Consider the following 14,402-nt stretch of genomic DNA (forward strand, 5'->3'; position numbering starts at 1 on the left):
GTATGAGAGCAGCAGGTGTAAGTTGTTATTTATAGAATGGATAAGCAACAAGGTCCTACTGTATAGCATAGAGAACTGTATTCAATACCTGTAATGAACCATCATGGAAAAGCATATGAAAAAGAATATACATACATATATATACACACACCCACACACACACATATATATAAACGGAATCACTTGATTTACAATGATTATATATATAAGTATATATATATAAATACTGAATCACTTTGCTGTACAGCAGAAATTAACATGATTTTGTAAATCAACTGTACTTCAATAACATTTTTTAAAAAGTTGTTTCACATTTGTTCTTTTCTTCTCCATCCCAGTGTCCTCCTATGGTCCAGATGGTCATTACTATAGCAGGTTCCTGGCTAATCACTCTGCTTCTGGATATATTAAATATCTCACTAAAAGTGTGATTTGATCTTTTCATTTCTGAGCATAAAACCTTCCAGAGGCTCACCTTTTCCTATAAAATAACGTTCCTGAGCTCAACATGCAGGGACCTTGAACATGATTATTTGTCCCCAGACTGTATATTCAAAACATCTTTCTCTACAGCTCATCATGAGCCCTTTACTTCAGGTAATAAGGAAGCTTTCCCACCATTCTGCCTAAGACATGCCTGTTGTTGAAACTAGAACGTTACTTTTGTTACGCTGTACCCTGGAATGTCCTCTTCCTCTTCTCACACCTTGTCCATAGTCCCGACTTTTCTCTGAAATATCCTTCCTTTTCTTTCTTTTTACTTTTTCTTCCTTCCTTCCTTCCTTCCTTCCTTCCTTCCTTCCTTCCTTCCTTCCTTCCTTCCTTTCTTTCTTTCTTTCTTTCTTTCTTTCTTTCTTTCTTTCTTTCTTTCTTTCTTTCTTTCTTTCTTTCTTTCTTTCTTTCTTTCTTTTTTGTTGGCTACCCCTGTGGCATACGGAAGTTCCTTGGCCAGGGATCAAACCCATGCCATAGCAATAACCAGAGCTATAGCAGTGACAATGCTGGATCCTTACCCACTGAGCCACCAGGGAACATCTCCTTCCCTTTCTAATGGCATATAAATAAAAATATCAGTAAGTAAATGATTAGAGTGCCTCCTCTTTGCTTCAATGCTACGCAAAATGGGTGATGGAAGTGACGTGAGGCAGAGAATACTATACTATTTTTTAATTGTTGAGAGAGAGAGTGGTAAGCAGTAGGCTTTAGAGTTAGAAGATGAAGTTCAAACTCCAGTTATGTCTGCGGGAATTTTGACAAGTCATCTTAAATTTTATGTATTTGGTTTTCTCATGTGTAAAATGGGTATGGTAGTATCATCTATCCCACAGGATTGTTGTAGGATCAGATAAGAAAATGTCCCTTGAAAATAGTAAAGTTCCATAAGAACGTTATTACTGTCATTATTGCTTTTATTTCATGTGTGTATGCTATTTGCATATTCCCTATTAGATTATAAGCTTTCGAAAGGGGAGTATTGAGTCATTCTTTACTTTTGAATTTCCCCCGGATACTAGTATGTAATAAAATTTTGAATAAGAAATTGAATGCATAGTACGTTTTTACAAAACAAGAAATTTAGAGGGCTGTGGTAGCCCACAAATACATTTTTGTCTTGTTAAGAGAAACAATAAAGGGCAGGAAGCTAGTGATGTGAAGATTAACACTGCTTTCATTGAGAGATTATCTCATAGTGACGAAAATAGTCTTACTACTGAAATCTTTTGCGCCACAAGAATTTTTGAAAGATTCCAAGATAAATAATTTATAAACTCCTCAAGGGAAAATGAGGTCAAAATTCTACAGGGAAAAAGAAAATGACCCATAAAAGAGGAGACTTGAGTATGAAGCAACATGAAGAATTAGAATTATAATAGAAAATATGTTTAGCAAAATTCTATGGCAATAGTTTACCTCTGGTACAAAATAACTTGAGGTTTGGGATTTGGTGAAATTCAGCCACTCTGCCTAGTCCCAACAACAAACAAAATGTATAACATCAGTAATAATTGGGATTCAATTTTATAGTTAAGCCATATAGTTAAGCTCCTAATTTTCAATCAACTGAATGACTAGCTAGCAGCTTATGTCAAGGATTATGGTACTACAAGGAAGCCACTGTAAGATGAATACATTTTCAGTGGTTTCAGAATTATAAGAAATGCTCTTAAATTTCTAATAACCAAATGCTGTCTTTAGTTGCCGCCTGCTATAATTAAAATTAAATTCTGATCCCATGAGAATGTTCAGGTTAAGAATAGGCTGGTAAGAAAGGAGTACAGCTCCATACATGTGTACGTATGTGGGCAGAGAGGAATGCAGCAAATGAAGCTCATAAACAGAGCGATCAAATGAATATTATGAAATCAGAGGATGCTCCCAAGAGGATAAGGTCCTGCCTTGTCTCCTCGTCATTGCCTTCCTTCAACTTTGTACCTGGACCTGCTTGACACCAATGGGCCTGCTTGGCTCTGTTTCAGACTCTGGAACCAAATCAAGAGAAACATAATGAGCCCTATAGGAATAGTCGGCTGGCTCAGCCTTAAGTAAAAGATGTTACTGATCCCTCTCTGACCTCGAGCCTTACCTGGTGCTCATCTTCTCCCTCTTGCTATGACTGAAGTGAGTCTCTCCTTCATTTCCACTCTAACTCTGCTATGGCTGATTTTGGGTCCTGTGCCATAGAATATTGCTTTTCACCACTTGTCTTTGTCACAAACATACCACTGGTTCTTCTAAGTCCAGGGTCCTTTTTACCTTTGACACAAATAAGAAAATAAATTACAGGAGTTCCCGTTTTGGCGCAGCAGAAACGAATCCGACTAGGAACCAGGAGGTTGTGGGTTCGACCCCTGGCCTCACTCAGTGGATTAAGGATCCCTCATTGCTCTGGTTGTGGTGTAGGCTGCAGACACGGCTTGGATCCCGTGTTGCTGTGGCTCTGGCTTGGGCCAGCGGCTACAGCTCCGATTTGACCCCTATCCTGGGAACCTCCATGTGCCATGGGTGCAGCCTCCCAAAACAAAATAAAATTTAAAAAAGAAAAAATAAATGACAAAGCTATAAACAAGATATGCTGAAAAAGTAGCAAAAAATACTACAAATTTTATTTTCCTCCCATTGAGGAAAGAATGGACTTTCTCCAATAAAAGTAAAGTTCAGAAGAATGGGGGGCTCTTTATCTTTTGGTCCACAGGCACAGCCATCTAGGATTGACCCACCGAGGACATGCAGTCTAGCTCTGTGACAGTTCCACAGAAGCCACAACAGTAGAACCAGCACTTGAGGGTCACAGTCTAAGCTGTTAGTGGAGGGAAAGCTCTAAGCTGTGCTCCACAACCACCTTTGAAAACATAGTGAATTTTTTTTTTTTTAATTAAAGTTTTCCTAGAGGTTCCCATCGCGGCGCAACGGAAACGAATCCAACTAGGAACCCTGAGGTTGCAGGTTCCATACCTGGCCTTGCTCAGTGGGTTAAGGATCCGGCATTGCCATGAGCTGTGGTATAGGTCGCAGATGCAGCTCAGATCTGGTGTGGCTGTGGCTGTGGCGTAGGACTGCAGCTGTAGCTCCAATTAGACCCCTAGCCTGGGAACCTCCATATGCTGCAGGTGTGGCCCTAAAAAGACCAAAAAAAAAAAAAAGTTTTCCAGATCACCTGTTTTATGTGAAGCTATGTGCTAACTATAAGGACCTCATAGAGGAATAGGACTGGGTTTCTCTCCTTAAGGAGCTCACTGTCATGGTGGGTGAGGAGAGGAGAAAAAAAATGATTGAGTTGCAGAGGTGAAGAGATTTGGTGAAATTTGGCCACTCTGAATAGTCACAACAACAAACAAAATTGTACAATGGCAGCAATAACTATGATGCAATTATTTGAAATTCTTTACTTTTGTCTCCTGAGGAGAAAACATGAAATTGTGATGGGAATGAATATAAGGATAGAAAAAGAGATATGTCATAATAATTCATTTAAAATACTTGCAGTGTGGCAAGAGAAAAATAAATGCCTATGTTTAGAGATATAAAAATTCAAATCAATCCTAAAAGTGCAATATAGTATGGCTTGAATAAACTAATAAATGACATGGTTACAGGGGACTATTACTTAAAGGTGATTTGAACAGACTTTGAGAGTCGTTTTTAACCAGAACCTGAAGGTGATGGAAAATAAATTCTTATCCTATAGCTAGTCTAGATTATGACTTGTGTTAAGGCACAGGGACAAACCTTAGTATGTTTGCATGAAGGATGACCATTAAATGTTGTTGGCTAAAGTAGAGGGGTCAAATTGCTGATTAGTAAAATATGAGTTAAAGGTTCACCTTGGGAAGATAGTGGATGATCTAGGGACTATGGCAACCAACAGGGCAGGCCACAGGAGTTTAGAACCAGAGGTCTGCTAATAGGGGATCTACTAGCTCTGAGAGTCTGGGGAGCAGGAATTCAGTTACCTGGCTGAGTAGAAATATTCATTCATTCATTCATTTATTTATTTATTTATTTATTTATCTTTTTTTGCCTTTTCTTGAGCTGCTCCTGAGGCATATGGAGGTTCCCAGGCTAGGGGTTGAATCGGCGCTGTAGCCACCGGCCTACGCCAGAGCCACAGCAATGTGGAATCCGAGCTGCGTCTGTGACCCACGCCACAGCTCACGGCAACGCCAGATCCTTAACCCACTGAGCAAGGCCAGGGATTGAACCCGCAACCTCATGGTTCTTAGTCGGATTTGTTAACCACTGCGCCACAACGGGAACTCCCATTTACTCACTTATTAACCTAATGTTTATTGATAATTTTCTATGTTCTAAGAAATGGTCTAGGCACTATGAGTGCCATGGGGAATAAAACAGACAAGGTTTCAAATTTCATGGAACTTAACATCCTAGTGAAAGGAGTCAGAAGAAAACATATAACAAACAAACACACGAGGAAAAAATACCAGATAACATTTGCAAGGCAGAAATTAAAGTGAATCATATGGAAGAGTGATTGAGTTGTTCTTTTATATCTGGGAGTAGGGAAGGGAGATGAGTCGGAGATGACCCCTTGGTGATGTGACATTTAAAGGAAGACTCAAAATCAAGAAAGAACCCTGCACAGTATGAGGGATGTGTGGCTGTGGTGAGCACAGTCTGGTGGAACAGTTCCCAGCAGACAGACTAATTCCAAAACCCTGGGAGGCCAATGTGGTCAAGAAGGAGTAGGCAAGAAACACGTGGCTGAGCAAGCAAGCTGGCGAAGGACCCTGTGGGGAAGGATCTCAGGAACTTAAAGCACAATTCTGAGGTATATAGAAGCAGAGAACTAACTCAGAGGGAATGTGTCCGGGAGCTGAGTGTGGGCATAGGTATGGGTTTCAGATATGGATAAATTGGACAAAGTTAGAGTTCAGTACGGTTTGCTGTAGGCAGGGACCAGAAGTTAACTCGGGTCTGGGCAGTGTTTTTTTTGCTGGAAGTCGTTTTAGCAATAATAACCACAACGATGATTATAATAATCTACCAGTTTACCTCTGAGAGACTTTTTACCTCTCTTTGCCTTCACAACTTTAACTCATTTTTGCCTATTGGTTGAAATCAGGTGTCCCATCCTTTTGACCCAACTCCAAATTTTTGTCGAGTTTAGGATTCCTTCCTCAGGGACCCACTAATACTCAATATATTACTATTCCCATATAGCCACATGGCTTTATGTGTATAAGTTTATATTTTGTTACTCTGTGAAGTTTTTCAGGGAGAGGGACTACATCTTGTTCTTTATATTCCAAGTATGCAGCGTAACGTCTGGCATAAAGAAGTGCTATTGAATATATGCTTTTGGTTGAATAAATGCATGAAAAAATGAGTAGATAACAGTTTACGCCTATCCTTTATGAAATTAGGCCAGGCATATATATGAAATAATAGCAGTTAAAGGTGAAAGTATGTTTAATACATGCCAGGTGCTTTCCTCACATTATGCCTGTTAATTCTCATAGCAAATCAGTGTGGTTATCCAACCTTCAGAGACGAATAAACTGCAGCTCAGAATCAATACAGAGCTGCAGCAAGGTCATACACCTGGTAATGGGCAAGCCTGGAAATAATGCTGGATTCTTTCCAGTACTGTGATTTTTTTTTTTTTTTAGCCCGGTTAGCCCGAGGGCACAGCACGAGTAGTGTTGTACTCAAAGACATATGTGCAAGAAGGAAAATTTTCTGTCCAGTAGCAGATAGTTCCTGATAGCTATGACTGTTTTTGATTTATTGGGCAATGGAGAATATTTCAGCTTTTGAGTGACAGGTCAAAATGTATATGCTATGATGGATATGATCTTTGAGATAATTATTCTTGCTACTCTGGCTACTTTTACAGGTTGAATTACAGAGAGACCAGTTAGGAGTTTATCACAATCTTCCAGAGGGGGAGTTATGGAGAATTAGATTTATAGCCCTAGGAATTCCAGTTGTGGCTCAGAGGGTAAGGACCCAACATTTTTTTTCTGTGGGGAAGCAGGTTCCCATCCTGGCCTCTTTCACTGGGTTAAAGAACTAGCATTGCCACAAGCTATGGGTTGGGTCACAGATGCAGCTTGGATTTGGTGTTGCCATGCTGTGGCATAGGCCAGCAGCTGCAGTTCCGATTGTATCCCTGGCCATGGAACTTCCACATGTACAGGTGCAGCCATAAAAAGGAAAAAAAAATTATAGCCCTAGAGCTAGAAAAGAAAAAAACAATAATATAGGAAATATTGAGTAGAAGAAAAAGACAGAACTTCATTTCTCATTAGATGGGGAATGATAAGGACAGAGTTCACTTGAATATAACTCTAAGATTGTGAGCCGAGGGATCTTAAGAGCATTAGGGAATTTGTGATGTCATGTGATTTAAGGAATTTTTTTTTAAACTCAATGAATTTTATTACATTTGTAATTCTACAACCATCATCCCAACACAATTTTACATTTCCATCCCAAACCCCCAGCCCATCCCTCCCCAACCAACCTCTTTTGGTAACTGTTAAGTTTTTCAAAGTGTGTGAGTAAGTTTCTGTTCTGCAAAGAATGTCATTGTATCCTTTTTTTAGATTCCACATAGAAGTGAGAGCATATGACGTTTGTGTCTCACTGTCTGACTAACTTCACTTAGCGTGGTAGTTTCTAGGTCCATCCATGTTGCTGCAAATGCTGTTATTTCATTCCTTTTATGGCTAAGTAATATTCCATTGTGTATGCATACCACATCTTACTTATCCACTCCTTTGTTGATGGGCATTTAGGTTGCTTCCATGTTTTGGCTATTGCATATAGTAGTGCTGCAATGAACTTTGCAGTACATGTGTCTTTTCCAGTCATGGCTTTCTCTGGATAGATGCCCAGGAATGGGGTTGCTGGATTTTTTTTTTTTTTTTTTTATGGCTGCACCAATGGCATATGGAGTTTCCCAGGCTAGGGGTCGAATCCGATGTAGCTCCCAGCCTACACCACAGCCACAGCAACACGGGATCCAAGCCATGTCTGTGACCTACACCACAGCTCACAGCAACACCAGATTCTTAACTCACTGAGCAAGGCCAGGGATCGAGCCTGCACCCTCACGGATACTAGTCAGATTTGATTCTGCTGAGCCACCATGGGAACTCCAGATTGCTGGATTAAATGGAAACTCCATTTTTAGTTTTTTGAGCACTCTTCATACTGTTTTCCATAGTGATTGCACCAATTTACATTCCCACCAATAGTGCAAGAGGGTTCCCTTTTCTCCACACCTTCCTTCAACAGCATTTATTTTTTTGTGGACTTTTTTGATGATGGCCATTCTGGCTGGTGTAAGGTGGTACCTTATACTAATTTTAATTTTTCTCTAATAATTAGTGCTGTGGAACATCTTTTCATGTGTTTTTTTGGTCATCTGTAAGTCTTCTTTGGGGAATTATCTGTTTAGATCTTCTGCCCATTTTTTGATGGAGTTTTTTTTTTTTGTATTGAGCTTCAGGAGGCATTTATGTATTTTGGAGATTAATCCCTTGTTAGTCATTTCATTTGAAAATATTTTCTCCCATTGTGCAGGGTTGTCTTTTCATTTTGTTTAGGGTTTCTTTGCTGTGCAAAAACTTTTAAGTTTAATTGTCTCATTCGTTTATTTTTGTTTTTATTGTCCTGACTCTAGGAGATAGATCTGAGAAGATATTGCTGTAGTTTATGTCAGACAATGTTCAGCCTAGTTTTCCTCCAAGGGTTTTATGGTATCCAGTCTTATATTTAGGTCATTAATCCATTTTGAGTTTATTTTTGTGTATGGTGTTAGGGAATGTTCTAATTTCATTCTTTTACATGTAGCTGTCCAGTTTTCCCAGCACCACTTATGGAACGGGAATTTGTTAAATGCTGCTTAAAATTCATTATATTTTTTAGATATCCTAATAGTCCACTTATATGTCATGGAATGGGTGAACGAAAATTAGTGCATGATTTATGTCTTAGTTCCTCATCTTTGAATTGGTAGGCATTTCCTTAGCAGATTTTGAAGGTCATTGTCCTTGCTAAATTTATAAGATTCTTGTGAATTGAAGCAGTTTCCTCCTTTACATACCCTTCCCTTTCCTTCCTCTTCTTATTTCAAAATGGTGGTCCTGACCTCTGCACGGCACAGGGAAATCTACTCAATATTCTATAGTAACTTATATAGGAAAAGAATTTACATATATGTATATAAAACTGATTCACTTTGCTGTACAACTGAAACTAATACAATGATAAGTCACCTACACGTCAATAAAAATTTTTTGAAAGAGTTGAAATCAGGAAAAAAGTGATGGTCCTTAAAGTGATCATTATCTGGATGAAGAAATATATATATATATATTTATATGTATTTTTAGGGCCACATATGTGGCATATGGAAGTTCCCAGGCTAAGGGTCAAATTGGAGCTGTAGCTGCTGGCCTACACCAGAGCCATGGCAATGCAGGATCCAAGGCACATCTGTGACCTACACTACAGCTCATGGCAACGCTGGATACTTAACACACTGAGCAAGGCCAAGGATGGAATCCACATCCTCATGGATACTAGTCGGGTTCATCACTGCTGAGCCACAATGGGAACTTCAAGAAATATATTTAAATATAAGTATATAATCAGAAATCTATCCCAGTTTTATACACACATTTTTTGACACTTTCAGTTTGCAAGGCCTGAAAATGCTTACGATTGCTTCTTTCTTTTGGTAAGCATTGCTCAATACAACCACTTGCCTTTCTTTTTAAAAACTGCTTAGGATGAGGCTGTTTTCTATTGTGGTTTCCTCCATAGTAAGTTTTTGATAAAACTCTTCTGTTTATCATACGTTCAGTCATGTCACTGTAGCACACCCTCAGAAATGGTGAAGAAACCATACTGCCATCAGTCATCCAGTCAAGTCATGTTGCAGAGCCTTGAAAGTCCATTCCAGAACCTTAAAATGAGAAATCAAAGCATACCAGTTTGTGTTAATTATGGTCCTGAATTCATAGTGCCTGATTTTTTAAAAATTAATTGGAATTTAGGAAGCATAATGCAGACTTTGGGATGACAAAGAAGAACCATTATAGGAAATCATGACATTATCATACATTAAGTGCAGAGCAATGGAACCTTGGAAATTGGGATTTGATTGTGTCATATTAATTAAGATGAGTTGCTGAAATTAATAGAATAAAAATAACAAGAGAAAAGGGCTTAGAAGACTAAGCAGAGGGAATTCATTCCTTTAAAAATATTTATTGAATACCAATTATTAACTTATGTAGAGAGCATGTTTTACATTAGTTAAACAGAAGAACACAAAATAGACAGTCTTTGTCCTCTCTGAGAGTATAGTCTAGAGCATGAAACTATAGGGAATTTAGGCACTACACAAAAGATTTGCAGTGTAACATGGAGGGGAATTGCAGGGGAAATAGAAGAAAAAGGAGAGAAGCCTGGGTTTGGGCAGAGGAAGAGAGGTATTGGCCTGGTAAAATCTTTTCTGAAAAAGTGATCTTTAAATTGGAAATTGAAGGTAAGCAGTTGGCAGAACTGTTGAGTGAGGAATGGGATATGTGGGAAAGTAAGGAGACGGTCAGGAGTAAGAGATATTCTTGGAATTGAAAGAAGTCCAGTTAGCTCTGGAATAAAGCGAAACAGATGACACGTACTCGAATCAAGATATTTTGAGACCATGTCAAAGAGAATGTGTAGCATCCCAAAGGAAGTGGGAAGCCCTTGAAAGAAGGTGACAAAGATTTGTGTACTGAAGTGATCATGATTATGTTGGCTACTCTTGGAGGAAGCTTTGGAGGGGAAATGAGTGAAAAGTGAACATATATGTGTATATCTAAATGTGCCTCTTGGAAAATATGTCTACCAAGAAATACAATATATTGTATTAACTGAAGAAAGAGCAAGGGAAGTTTGGGGATAATGCTTTATTATATTTATGCAGCCTGGTAGAGTCTTCCTTCTTGATAACAACACCCATTATGAGATTGGAAACGTTTGTACTGCTGGAAGTGTTTTAAGAAAGCAAGATTCCATACCCTTTCTTTCGGAAAGAGTTCAAAATCATGGTGCTCAGACTTTGGCTGTCGGGGATCAAAAATGACTTCCCTCTCCCCTCAAAACAAAACAAAACAATAACCCAAAGAAAAATTTGGATTGCCATTTTAAAACAAAAATTTAGAGAGGATATCATCTCAGTAAATGGTAAGTCTTCTAATTCTTCTGAAAAGATGATTAAGAACATTTTTATGTGTATTATTTTCCTCATTTTCCAGTTCTATAGTTCAAAAAGCTGTAACATTTTGTTTCATTCACAATGGCTCAGAGATAATTTTGTAAACCTCAGCTCTGCCTATCACGGAGACAGGATAAAAACCAGTACTGCCTTTACCTGTGAACCAAATGTATCTGAGGTCACTCAAGAATTTGAAATACACCTTAATTTCATGGCCGTGTCTTCTAGGATTCATTTGAAGGAGACTTAACCTCTCTTACCCAGAAATCGCCATTTGTTGCATATTCATTAGAGGAGAGCAAATGTTTCTCATAGTTTTCCTTCGTTTGATAGCTACCAGATTTGTAAATATACCCCTTTATTCAGTATGTTTAACAGAATTCTGATGAGTCATAGTGCTTTCCTATAAGGATACTAAAAATAATCTTGAAATAGGAACAGAAATTAAAAACCTCCTATTTTAAGGCTTCCCTGACTGGTTAGTGTTTTTGTAAGGAATATTCACATAAAATAGAATAGCTACATATATATTAACTTAGGTTGAATGTATTTAGAAAATGAAAGTTCAGTGAGCATCTTCTGAAAATATATGTTTCATAGGTATTATATTTTTGTTTTCACTTTCTTCTTCTTTTTTTTTTTTTCTCTTTTTTAGGGCCACACCTGAGGGATATGGAGGTTCCCAGGCTAGTGCTTGAATCAGAGTCATAGCCACTGGCCTATACCACAGTCACAGCAACACGGAATCCGAGCCACATCTGTGACCAACACCACAGCTCACGGCAATGCCAGATCCTTAACCCACTGAGCAAGGCCAGGGATCGAACCTGTGTCCTCATGGATACTAGTCAAATTCATTTCCACTGAGCCATGATGGGAACTCTAGTTTTCACTTTATTCTTAATTAAAATAGTTTACCGGGTGGAAGAGAGCTTTGGGAACAGGAAAATGTAATTTTCCTCTCTATGTAAAGGAGGCTTAAGAAGGTCTGGGAGTTTAGTCTTAACCTTGAGAGGAGTAACATTAATATAGCACATCAAGAAAAGTGTTTGCAGAAACTTGAACTTCTTGCTTCCTTCATTGTTCCTTACACATTTTAGCGCAAAATAAATGCTATTATCATTAGGTAAAATCCTGCCAATGTATAATGGTGATGTTGATCAAACTTGTTTCAAGTTATGTATGTTAAAAGAAAAACAAAAGCATAAAAATGCTATGAGCTTCGAAATCAGGAAGACGAGTTTGGATCTCTGCTCTATCACTTAGTAACTTACATTGGGCAACTTAGTGAACATGTGCCTTAGTTCCTCATTGATATGAGAATATTATTACATATTCATTAATGTGGCTATTACCCTGTCATAGAGCAGTTGAAAATGAATGAAACAGCCAGCATCAATATGTTTTCTAGACCCTCAATAAATGGTTTCTATTTTCTTCTCATAGTCATTCTCCCCATTCTAGTATCCAACCCTCGCTTTCTACCTATATCCTTTTGAATGTCCAGGATGCTGGCCATCCAGGCAACATACAAATGTCAACTTTCCCACTGCGTCTCAAATCAAGGCTTGCCTCTTCAATTAACTGTGCATTCGAATTGAGATTTAGTTACAATAATGTTTATCCAAGTTTCATTTATACTAGTGAAAAAGTTGGAAATAGCATAATGTCTTAAGTTATCCTTTCATAAATTACCATGTACCCATATATTGTCATGTTACAAAACCATTAAAAATTTTATTGCCATGGGAAGCTATTTCAAACATGCAGTGGATAGGATAAGGAAAAATGGAAATAAAACAATGTATACAGTGTACTGACATGAAGAATCATATGGATGTGCATAGAATTAAAAGGACAAATGATATACAACAAATGTTAACCATTGTTATCTCTGGGTGGTGGAATGTGTGATTTTTATTCTCTTCGATATACGTAGGCCAAAGGCTATGCCTTCTGTAAGACAGGCTGTAAGAAATGTCACATTTCTTTTATTTATTTTGGGGGCTGTGCCTGCAGTATGCAGAAGTACCAGGGCCAAGAATCAAACCTGCACCACAGCAGTGACGACACCAGATCTTTAACCTGCTAGGCCACCAGGAACTCCTCTTTTATTTTCCAAGTCAAAATTAAAGTGCTCCTCATTCTCATCTGGCTAGGGCTTTTAATTTCAAGTATTACTGGAACGTCTTTCCTCTTAAAATTCTCCAAGTTTATGTAAGTGATGTGTGGGTCTTCTAAAGTTCTAAACATTTAAATAGAATCTTCAGGTTTTAGTGTATGCTGCCTGTTATTCATGATAAGCCCATGACAAAGCCATACCATGCCTTTTTCTTTTTTTTTTCCTTTCCTTTTTAGGGCCGCACCTGCAGCATATGGTAGTTCCCAGGCTAGGGGTCAAATTGGAGCTGCAGCTGCTGGCCTACATCACAGCCACAGCAATGCCAGATCCTTAACCTACTGAGCAAGGCCAGGGATCAAACCCACGTCCTTATGGATACTAATTGGATTCATTACCACTGAGCCATGATAGGAACCCCCACATCATGCCTTTAAATCCAAGAATTGTTCTCTTGCTTCTGTGTGAATCCTGTGAACTCCTGCCAATTTAATCCATTGTTGCCCTGGGCATTTTGCATTTTGTAATCCCAAATCTCTTCATTCCTCCTCAAATTGTTTTCTTATCTTCACATGGCAAAACTATTTCCCACTTAGAATAAACTCACTCTCTTCAGATATTAATGCATGACGTAAGTGGTAATTTAAAGATTAAATTAAATATGCACTATTAAATGTAAGCTTATTATTTATCAATATATATTACTTAGGTACTACTATGCAGCAATATGTATTACTTACTATGTATAAGGCACTAAAGTCCTTAATTTTAAATAAAGTCTCTGAATCAACAGTTTTATACAAGTTATCTTCCACCTTTTCTCTGTGTTTGCTTCCTTTCATAATTCTCTGTAAGAATTTGGGCTTTGCAAACATAACTGGGAAAAGGCATGAAGGAAAGTAGGCAGTCCAGGGGAGTAATCTTCTCCATGCTTTGTAGTGGTTATACTTCTTAAAAGATTCTTTATCAACGGAATACAAAACCATGATTTAGAATAGAGAAGAAAAAAATATCCAGAGCTCTGAAAACTAAACACAAAAGGATGAGACGTGTATTTTCAAAATGTTCAACAATGAACTTGTTACTTCACTAATATAAATTAAAAAAAACCCCACAGCTATCAGAGAACAAAACAAAGCATGCTTGTGCAAACACTCTAAACTTTCTCATTTTCTTTTTATTTCAGAGCTTTATCTTTGAATTCTAAGGCTCAATTAATTTATCTGTGAATAGACATTGGGAAATGGCTATAGAAAGAGATACGTAATTTGAGTTCAAAAGGTTTAGTTTAAACTTTGACTCTACTTTGCAAGAGTCCATGGTTTTCTGTTCTTCCAGTAGGATGATAACGATGCAGGCTGGGGCAAAGCTGCCAGGACCCCAGTTAATCCCAGGGGTTACACACGGTTCCAGGCCACAGGGGAGAGTTTCTTTAAGTAATCACATCTGCCTCTCCAAGGACTAAAAGCAGAGGACACATTCTGTAATTCCGAATCTCCTTTTTTCCCCCCACAAATTGTTTTTCACAACTTCCAGATGGCAAAACTG

Source organism: Phacochoerus africanus, chromosome 11, assembly GCF_016906955.1.
Source record: "Phacochoerus africanus isolate WHEZ1 chromosome 11, ROS_Pafr_v1, whole genome shotgun sequence".
Lineage (NCBI taxonomy): Eukaryota > Metazoa > Chordata > Mammalia > Artiodactyla > Suidae > Phacochoerus > Phacochoerus africanus.